Raw genomic sequence first — 11071 nt, 5'->3', positions numbered from 1 at the left:
CACCACAAAAACTGCCATAAAATGTTTATGCATTAGGTCCTTTTCCCTTTCTTTGATCTCTGGGGTGCGGACACTACGGGATTTCAATATATATTGATGTTGCTATCCTGACCTCACAGTTCCTCAGCTTACTCATTTTGCATGACCTACTTTTCCACCCAACCTCTGTCACACCCTAGATTTTGGTCACATTCTAGATCTTGCCATCACCCACAAATGCACCACATTTCCTTTTTCATGAACTCTGAAGTTCCCTTCTCTGACCACAATCATTTGTAGCTCCACCTCTCCCTTTGCTTCCCAGTGCTGAACCCTGCCCTTTGTCCTAAGAATGACCTACAATCCTTTGACCCTTCAGCTCTTTCTCAGGCCATCACCCCTGCACTATTATATTCTCCTCTCTTCCCCATCTTGATCTCATGATGAACCAGTTCAACTCTCCACTTTCCTATTCTCTTGAGTCCCTGGCTTATCATATCACCAAACTTAACCTGTCAAGCCTCAGCCTTGGATTACTCCCACTATGCTCCTGAACAAAGCCAGAGAAGATTACAAATCTATGTTGACTGGATCCACTACAAAGTGAAATTACATCATCTCAACTGGGTGCTCCTTTAATTCCTCCCTAGCTAATTCTATCAAGTGACTCTTCCAAATCTTTTCATTCCTCTTCAAGCCTCCCACGGGGTCCCCTCCATCCAACCTTTTAGCTTAGTACTTTCCTGGGACAGCTAGGTGGTGCAGTCAATAGAGCAATGGGCCTAGACTCAGGAAGACCTGAGTTCAAATTCAGCCTCAGATGCTTACTAGCTGTATGATCCTAGGCAAGTCATTTTAAATTTCTGTCTTCGTCAGTTTACTTGATTATAAAATGCAGATAATAATAGCACCTACCTCCAAATTGGACCAAATGAGGTAATATTTGTAAAGCTCAGTGCCTGATACATAGTGGGTGCTTAATAAATGTTTGTTCATTTCCTTTCTTTACTGACTAAAAACATTATTAATCTTCCCCATCTTCAAAAAATCTTCCCTTGGGGCAGCTACGTGGCACAGTGGATACAGCACCGGTCCTGGATTCAGGAGGACCTGAGTTCAAATCTAGCCTCAGACACTTGACACTTGGTAACTGTGTGACCCTGGGCAAGTTACTTAACCCCAACTGTCTCACCAAAAAAAATCATCCCTTGATCTGTCCACACCTACTAGCTGTCATTTCACATGTGTCCTTCCTTTCAACAGTCAGTAAATATTTATTAACTGCCTACTATGTTCCAAAAACTGTGCTAAGTGATGAAAATACAAATATGAAAAAGAAAGGCAGTCCCTGCTCTCAAAGGGTTTCACAATCTAATGAGGAAAGACAGCACACAAAAAGAAAATGCAGAGGGATTGAAGGAAGAAGTACATGGGTGGGGGGATGAGGCATCTGGGTGAAAAATTTAAAGATGGCTGGCCTTAAGTGGAGGTTCTGTGAGGAGCTCTCAGACCTCCCATCAGAAAGGGTTCAGAGGGTCCTGAAAAGGTGTGATTTTAAGTCTTGTGATTTTTCAAGAGGAAGAAATTTGGGGGCAGCTAGGTGGCACAGTGGATAGAGCACCGGCCCTAGAGTCTGGAGGATCTGAGTTCAAATCCTGTCTCAAACACTTATTAGCTGTGTGACCCTGGGTAAGTCACATAACACTGATTGCCTTAAAAAAATTCCTGGGGCATGATGGAGGAGTCCAAAGGAGTGCAACTGGATGTCTAAACTCACTGAGATCATCCATAGCAGGTGTTCCTTGATACTCTCCTCTGTAGGGTAACATGATAACCTTTGGTCCTGGTTCTCCTACTTTTCAAATCACTCCTCAATCTCCTTTGCTGAATCTTTATCCACATCAAGCCAGTTAATAGTAGGCCCCCTAGGGCTGTCTCCTGGACCATCTTATCTTCTCCCCTTGTACTAGTTCACTTGGTGATCTCATCAGTTTCCATTGATTCAATATCTCTATGCAAATTTTTCTCATATCTACTTATACAGCCCTAACCTCTCTCCCAACCACCAGACTCACTTCTCTAACTGATTATCAGACATCTCAAACTGGATGTCCCATAGACATCTTCAACTCAGCATGTCCAAAGGTGAACTCAAATATTATTTATCCCCAATTTATCCTCCCTTCTTCCTAATTTGCCTATTACTGTCAAGGGCACTACCATCCTCCCAGAAACCCAGACTCCAAATCTAGGTGCCATCTTTGACTCCTCACACTCTCTCACTGTCCATACCCAATCTTGCCAGTTTTACATCTTTCATATATGCCCTTTGTCTTTCCTCAGATACTGACAGCAGCCTGGTATAGCCCCTCATCACCTTATCCCTGAACTATTTCAGTGGGTCTCCCTGACTCGTCTCTCCTCACTCCAGTCCACTCTCCACTCGTGTCAAATTGATCTCCTTGAGGCTCAGATCTGACCATTTTATCCCCCTGTTTGACAAGCTCCTATCACCCACAGGATCAAATACAAACCCCCCAGTTTGTCCAAAGCACCCCTCCGTCACCTTTATGGTCTTCTTATACCTTATACCCCAATACTCTTTGACCCAATGACACTGACCTCCTTGCCTTTCCTCAAACAAGGCACTCCATCTCCTGACTCCAGGTATTGTCACTGACTATCTGTCCCCCCATGCTTGAAATGCCCTCCCTCCTGGTCTCTGTCTTCTGGTTTATCTGGCTTCCTTCAAGCCTCAGCAAAAATCCCACCTTCTACATGTAAGAAGCTTTTCCTGATCCCTCAGCGGCTGTAGATTATCCCCAATTTATCCCTCATATATAACTTGTTTGTCCACAGTTATTTTCACATTGTTTCCCCCATTAGATTGTGATCATCTTTGAAGACATTGGCTCTTTTTGCCTCTCTTTGTATCTGAAGTGCTTAGCATAGGGCCTGGCACCCAGTCGGGACTTAATAAAAGCATTTTGGCTGAATGATAGATTGTCATTTGGAGGAAGGATTCAACTTGTGTTGTTCATCCAGAAGCAATGGATGAAAGTTGGAGAGGGGCTCATTTTGGCTGGATGCCCTTTCAATTCTCAAATTATGATTCTTAATGCAGCAGCTGGTCGTGACTTGATGAGATTGTCAGGAAAAAGTACCCTGTTCCTGTCAGTGGAGAGACAGTGGACCCTGAATGCAGAATGAGGCATGCACTGTCGGACAGGGTTAATGAATTGGTTTGTTTTTCCTTAACTATATTTTTTTGTCACAAGGAGATAGGATTCTCATCATTTGCCTGACTATCCTGTGGAATTCTCACCCATGTCCTCCCAAATATTGGCCACTGGGAGTCCAGCCCACATACAGGGGGCCTTAACTTGATTCCTTCCGACAACGAGGGGTTATCAGTGAAGCCCTCTTGGCTGTCTCCCTATTGCTTTTGCCATGTGATCAGCCATCCACTCTTCCTGTCAGATAATTCCTGGTTGGCATCTGTTACCCCTATTCTACTTTGTAGTTCCTCCTTGATTGTATGTTGCAGCCTGCTCCCACTACCATGTTTCTTCCTACTGCCCAGTGTGTGATTCTCATCTTTAGTTCTTTGGAGGTCATGGCATTTCAGATCCTGCTGCCATATATCAACAGTAAAATGTTAGAATTAATGTTTGGGTTTCGCAGTTTTCCAAAAGCAATTCAGCCTTCTCTCCTTTTCAGTGCTGGGCTTAGATAACTGTCCATTGGTATGCTCTGTCCCAGATGTAGTAGTAGTAGTAGTAGTAGTAGAAGAAGAAGAAGAAGAAGAAGAAGAAGGAGGAGGAGGAGGAGGAGGAGGAGGAGGAGGAGGAGGAGGAGGAGGAGGAGGAGGAGGAGGAGGAGGAGGAGGAGGAGAAGAAGAGGTGGTGGTGGTGGTAGTGGTGGTAGTGGTAGTAGAGGTGGTGGTGGTGGTGGTAGTGATAGTAATAGCAGTAGTGGTAGTGGTGGTAGTAGTTGTAATGGCAGTGGTGGCAACTACCATTCATATACTGCTTTATCAGATGTGATAATAATTGTACAGTACTTAACACAGTGCCTGGCACATGGTAAATGCTACATAAATGTTAACTATTCTTCCTCGTCTTCTTAAGGTTTGCAGAGTGCTTTAAAAATACCATTTCATTTGATCCTTACAAAACCCTGGGAGGAAACCGAGACAAAGAGAGGCTAAGTGACTTGCTAAGGCTACGCAGCAAGTAAGTTGTCTGAGGTAAGTTTTGAAATCAGTTCTTCCTGACTCCAGGACCAGCACACTATCCATTGTGCTACCTAGATGCTTCTATATGTATATATTATTGGATAAGCTCTGTAGGATGTCTGTTCACATGCATGTTGAAATCTGGGCAATAGGTATTCTTCTTCTACTTGGTTTTTCCTGTGTGGATAGACAGACCGAACTCTTAGGGGTCTTTCAGGAGACTATGCAGTGTCTTGGGGCTTGATGTAAAAAGGAGGATCTGGAAGATGCCAACATCCCCAGGGAATCCTTCCTTGAGCTTATCTCTACTTTGAATTTCCTCTATCATAGTGATGAGTGCCTTTGGCAAGTATCATCTCTATGTCTTATGCCTCACCCAAGACATCATTGAACGAGGTTATTTCTATTTTTACATCTTCTAAGGAATTCTGGATGATCTTGATGTATGGATAGGACATATCTTGTTGGAAAAGAGCTTGTAAGGCACCTTTGTCCTACCAAATGGAATGCATTTTTGTAATCAATAAACAATAAAACACAATGGATCTTATATTCTCTACATACTTCAGTTAATTGTGAAATGATAACAATGTGGCAAATGGTTGTCTATCACTGGTGAAAGCCTCCTTGTTCTCTGCTAAAGGGCTGATTCAGTGTAGGTAACTTACACAAAGATGTCATGTAGATAGAAGGATAGGCATGTAAGTATATATAACTAGTGTTCTACCGATCACCTTTTTCCAAGTAATTAAGTTTTGATATTTCTTTCACAACTTTGGTATCAGATAACTTGTATAATCAATCCCTCACAATTATATCAACTCCAGCACATATTTCCTGTGTACTCCAATCTAGCTGTTTTTCCCATCTTTAGGGCCATGTATGTCTCCTCCAAAAGCACTTAAGGGATTATGATTTGGGGGTTCAAGTTTGGTGATTTCATGATCCTTGACTGAGAAATGGTTGGATCAGATGGTTTTCGCAAATCTTTTCCATTTTTCTTCTGTTTGTTGACCTCCTTCCATTTTCATCCTCAGCTGCCTTCAGGGATGAGTTTGCAGAATTGGGTATATTGCCAAGCTTTCTTTAAATTTGTTTTACCCTCCAGTGTTTCTCTTCTTTCTGAGATGGCATTATTCACAATCATCCATCATCCCTCTTCATGAAATTTTACAAATGAGTTTATATTCTTACCCAGTGTTCCTTTGCTATCTCTTTTTTCATTTGGCAAGTATCTCAAATTTTTTCTGACTAATGCACTTCCTGAGCTCTTCCATTGTTCTTGTTATAGCGATTCATTTACACTCGTTTAACTTCTGTATGAAAATCTTATAATTGGTGACAATGTCATATCGATTGTCTACTTCTCATTTTTTATTTTCAATAATTTGTCTAAATAACCCAGACTTAAATCTCTCTAACTGAATGTTGTATCTTTTTTCATTATTCCTCCTGTTTTGTTTTGTTTTGTTTTATAAATTCTGATCTTAGAGTTGATAAGTCAGTCAATGTCCTCACTATACATAGATAGCTGACTCAGGGGTAATTCCCATACCAATAATATGTCTTTTCTTTTCTTTTTTTTTGGGGGGGGGGGGCAAGGCAATGAGGGTTAAGTGACTTGCCCAGGGTCACACAGCTAGTAAGTGTCAAGTGTTTGAAGCCAGATTTGAGCTCAGGTCCTTCTGACTCCAGGGCCAGTGCTTATCCACTGTGCCAAATATGTCTTTTCTTGTCAAAATGTACTCTGTGTCAAAAAATATATAGTCTGTGTAATCCTTTGTGGTGTTACTTGATGATTATAATAATAATAACTCATCATTCCCCGTACCTACCCATTCCTTCTTTAAAAATATTCATTACAGGGGCAGCTAGTTGGCGCAGTGGATAAAGCACCGGCCCTGGATTCAGGAGTACCTGAGTTCAAATCCGGCCTCAGACACTTGACACTTACTAGCTGTGTGACCCTGGGCAAGTAACTTAACCCCCACTGCCCCGCAAAAAACAAAACAAAACAAAAAAATATTCATTACATACAGGCATGAGATTTCCATGTAATCTATAGCCTTTACACATATACAGTCTGTATAATCAGACTTTGGCTGATCTCAATCTTTTTGTCCTGACCCATACTTCCCCACATATTTCTTTCCCCCTCCTCACCTTTTCCCACATTTGCCCCAGTTGAAGTAACTGGGTTTCAGAATCTTTCTAGATTTTATTTTTAGGGTCTTATCAAGTTCTTCCTAGGATTTCTCTGCCACAAACTACATTAGCATCAGAAACAAGACCATGTACTTTATCAAGTACATCACAGTTTGCAATGTAATTTCCTCACTTTCGTCACAGAGATGCTTTGAGGATCAAACAAGATAATGGCTGGGAAACATCTTTGTAAACAGGAAAGAGCCTTGCACCCACATGATTCTGCCATGCATCTGAGGGAGCTTTCTGTGGAGGGAGTGAGGGTGATGGGCTATGGGAAGGCAGAGCCACTGGAAGAATGGTGAGGGTGGGTAAGGACTCCAACTTGAGTAGGTCATAGGGTCTTGACCTGGAAGACACCTTAGGGATTATCTAAACCAATGCCCTTCATTTTGAAGAAGAGGAAACAGGCCCAGATGAAGGCTGTGATTGGTGAAAGGTCTCAGAGGTAACAGGGAGCAAAATGAGAATTCAAAACCAGATCTTATGAGAAGTTGCAGGGTACTGTGGAAAGAGTGCTTGCTACCTGGACTCCAGGGCTAGAAATCTGTTTTGTTGTTAGCTAGGTTACCTTGAACATGTCACCTAGTTTCTCTCAGTTTCCTCTTCTGTGGTTGAACTGTTATTGTCTTTCTGTCTCTGTCTGTATGTGTTTCTCTGTCTCTCTTTCCTCTCCTCCCTTCCAGCTCTGATAGTACATGCTACAAATCCTATATTTAAAAGACCCTGTGAATCCATTCCTGTTAGTCTTGAGAGGGAGGAGGAGTGTTTTCAGCCAGAGAAGGATTTCTGAATGAAGGAAGAGTGGAGTTAGGCTAGGTAAGTGTGGGGATGGGGGAAGGAGGGTCAGATGGGATAAGTTTTTCCCTGAAAACTTCAGGGAGGGCAGTCCGGGAGAGAGGTGAGCCCTGTAGGAGGTTAGTCCAGGTGCTGGAACTCCCAATCCATGACGGGAAGAGCTGTGACTGGAGCTAAGAGAAGGCCAACTCTAGTTCTATTCTTCACCCCCCAGGCACTCTACCTTTGACTCATCCCCCACATCCAGTGCCCAGGTCTTGTCAGATCTATCTGGATAACATCTCCAACATGTCCCCTTTTCTCTATTGCTATAGCCACCAGCCTAGTTTGGGCCTCCATTACCTCTGGTCTGAATAGTGCTCTCTTCACAGAACTCCTAACCTCTTCACCCAATCCTCCCAAGATTAGTCAATTAAATGCAACAAGCAATTATTAAGTAGCAGTTAGGAACAAGGGGGAATGTGCCAGGTACTGTGTGTCCTAAAGGTATCTACAGATTCCAGCAGGAGATACCACAAGTAAACAGGTAAACATGGTCACATCTGAGGATGGGGGAGTGAACATTGATAGCTAAGGAAAATGGGACAATTTTCCTAGAGGAGATAATGCATAAGCCGAGCCTTGAGTGATGCCAAAACCATTTTTCTCTTCTGCACAGGAACCATCAGTGGCTCCCTATTGCCTGTAGGATAAATCACAAACTGCTCAGCCTGGCTCTCTCAACAATCCCACTATAGCCTCCCTCCTCACTATCTCTCAGAATTCTTCCTTTCCAGTCTCATTTCATGTGATTCCTCTTCACAAATGGCATTACTGCCAAACTGGCCTTCTAGCCATTTCCTGAGATAAATATCCCCTATCCTGTCTCTCAGCTCTTGCAAAAGCTGTCCCTTATGCCTGGGATGCTCTCCCTCCTCACCATCTCTCAGAATTTTTCCCTTCCTTCAGGTGCAAATCCCTCCCTGAAGCTTTTCCAGAACCTCTTCCCCTCCACTAGTTTTCTCTCCCTTATATTGCACTATTTTCTTATCTGTTTATGTGTTGTTTCCACCCACTAAGTTCCTAGAGGGGAGAGACTTTTATTTTTCTCTTTGCATCCCCATTTCCTAGACTAGAATCTTGTCCATTGCAGGTGCTTAATGTTTGTTGAACTAAATAAAATTGAGAGAGAGAGTTCACCAAAAAGGTCTGTGAGTAAGGAAAAGAACCCACTTAGGGTAGCTGGACCCAAAGGAGGATCAAAAGTCAGAGAAGGGAAAGGGGTTGCAGCAGGTGATCTGAGTGAGTGGTGTCAAACTCAGAGAGCAATGGAACCCACTAAACCCATACATACAGAAGGCTTGAGGCAGGTGCTTATTGACTTAGAAGACCACAGATGAGCACCATCTGTGCTCTGTTTTATTGTTTTGTTAAGTATTTCCCAATTATGGGGGGGTTTTGGGGTTTTTTTGGTTTTTTGCAGGGCAATGAGGGTTAAGTGACTTGTGTCAAGTGTCTGAGGCTGGATTTGAACTCAGGTCCTCCTGAATCCAAGGCCAGTGCTTTATCCACTGTGCCACCTAGATGCCCCCCAATTATGTTTTGAGTTCAGGTTGCATTCAGGAGTGTCATGGACCACATGCAGAATGGCCAGGCTACATGTTTGAGGCCTCTGATTCTAATTCTAATTCAAGTGAAAGGTGTTTATTATATTACAGTACAACAGAACTGAGGCCTAGACATCAAAGCCACTAATCAGAATCCAGGTACGATGATCATACTGATAATATAATAATAGCTAGCTAGGTGGCACAATGGATAGAGAGCTGGGCCTGGCATCCGGAAGTCTCTTCTTCCTGAGTTCAAATCTGGCCTCAGACACTTACTTTGCTGTGTAACCCCAGGCAAGTCACTTTACCCTGTTTGCCTCAGTTTCCTCATTTGTAAAATGGGAATAACAATAACACCTACCTCATGTTGTTGTGAGGATCAAATGAGAGAACATATATGAAGTGTTTTGCAGACTTGAATCAAGTTCTATTAAAATGTTACATAAAATGTTACCTGTTATTATAATTGTTCCTGGCCTTTCTTCTTCTTTTTTGTGGGTCAATGAGGGTTAAGTGACTTGCCCAGGGTCACCCAGCTAGTAAGTGTCAAGTGTCTGAGGTTGGATTTGAACTCAGGTCCTCCTGAATCCAGGGTCTGTGCTTTATCTGGCCTTGCCTTCTTTATTTTTCTTTTTTCTTTCTTTTTTTTTTGCAGGACAATGAGGGTTAAGTGACTTGCCCAGGGTCATACAGCTAGTAAGTCTCAAGTATCTGAAGCTGAATTTGAACTCAGGTACTCCTGAATCCAAGGCCAGTGCTTTATCCACTGCACCACCTAGCTGCCCCCTGGCCTTGCCTTCTAAGACCAAATAATATAGATCTAATCCCTCTACCTCTCCCCATGAGGAACCACCACTTGATCACTCACCAAGATGAGAAGGGGAAGGCAGGGGTGGGGGAGATGGTGAGGGGGATGGGGAACAGACAGGAGACAAGACCTGTGAGGACAGGGCTAAAGGAGAGACTCCTACTTGGAATGTTATTTTGCTCTCTTCACATACAAACAGATGGGTGTGATTTGTTCCATGAACTGTTCCCCAAATGCTTCTTTGCTCAAGCCAAGAGGAACTTGAAGGTGTAGGGGTGTGTGTGTGTGTGTGTGTGTGTGTGTGTGCAGAAGGTGAGGAGAAACAGAACCAAAAGATTGAGAGGCCGAATACATGATTATTTGGTATATATCTCCATAATCTCCTAAGATTTCTTTTCTGGCCACTTGCTGTGAAGAGACTCTCCCAAGAAGAATTGCAAACCATGGAGGTTGGAATCCTAGAACACCAGTGATCTCAGAACAGAGAATGTCAGAGGTGGGAGTAACCCAAGACTACAGAAGATCAGAGTTGGGGAGATACCTTAGAACATAAAGTGTCATAGCTGAAAGGGTCTTTAGAACATAAAAATGACAAAGCCGGGAGAAGAGACCTTACAAAATAGAATGTTCATCTCCACCCCACTCACGTTGCAGGTGCCACAATTGTCCTAGCTATCCCAGGATACCAAGAGAAAGCAGTCCTCGCTTACTTACCTACCCCAAACATTCGCTTCCCAGGCAGACAGCTTCAGCACTTGGACAGTTCCCACCTTCCCGGACCATTTCCAAAGGCTGGGGCCTAAATTTGCCCTGGCACAGAAGAAGCAGGCCTGAGTTCCCAGAGGATTAGAAAGACAGGAGAGGAGCTGCCTGGAGTGAGGAAGTCTCTGAGATTAGGGCGCCACTCTGAGGAGTGTGAAGTGTGGGAGTTTAGAAGATTAGAAGGGAGGGAGTCTGGACAGGGACATACAAAGTATTATTTTACTCTGCCTCACCCACAGGAGTCTGGCACAGTCAGGGGTCTCGCTATAGAATTTGATGAAAGATTCTGAGGGGCTGGGAGTATTGTGAAGGGAGAGGCTGGACTTCAGGGATGTTGGAGGCGGGAGGGGGGGTGTCGTTCTTTGGAAATCTCTAGAATTTCTAGGTGGGGTCCTCAGGAAGATTCTGTGAGAGCTCAGAGATTTTTTGTTTGTTTTTGGTTTTTTGCAGGGCAATGAGTGTTAGCTGACTTGCCCAGGGTCACATAGCTAGTAAGTGTCAAGTGTCTGAGGTCGGATTTGAACTCAGGTCCTCCTGAATCCAGGGCTGGTGCTTTATCCACTGCACCACCGAGCTGCCCCCTCAGAGAGGTTTTAATGGGAGGGATTAGGGAGGGGAGAGTGCTCTGGGACTTTCTACGGAGGACTCCGGGGACATTCTTTGGGAGGGTGATTGTGGGGGCTCAGAGACTTT

The sequence above is a fragment of the Dromiciops gliroides genome, chromosome 3, assembly GCF_019393635.1.
Source record: "Dromiciops gliroides isolate mDroGli1 chromosome 3, mDroGli1.pri, whole genome shotgun sequence".
NCBI lineage: Eukaryota > Metazoa > Chordata > Mammalia > Microbiotheria > Microbiotheriidae > Dromiciops > Dromiciops gliroides.
The sequence above is the reverse complement of the archived record's forward strand: the minus strand, read 5'-3'. Positions refer to the sequence as shown.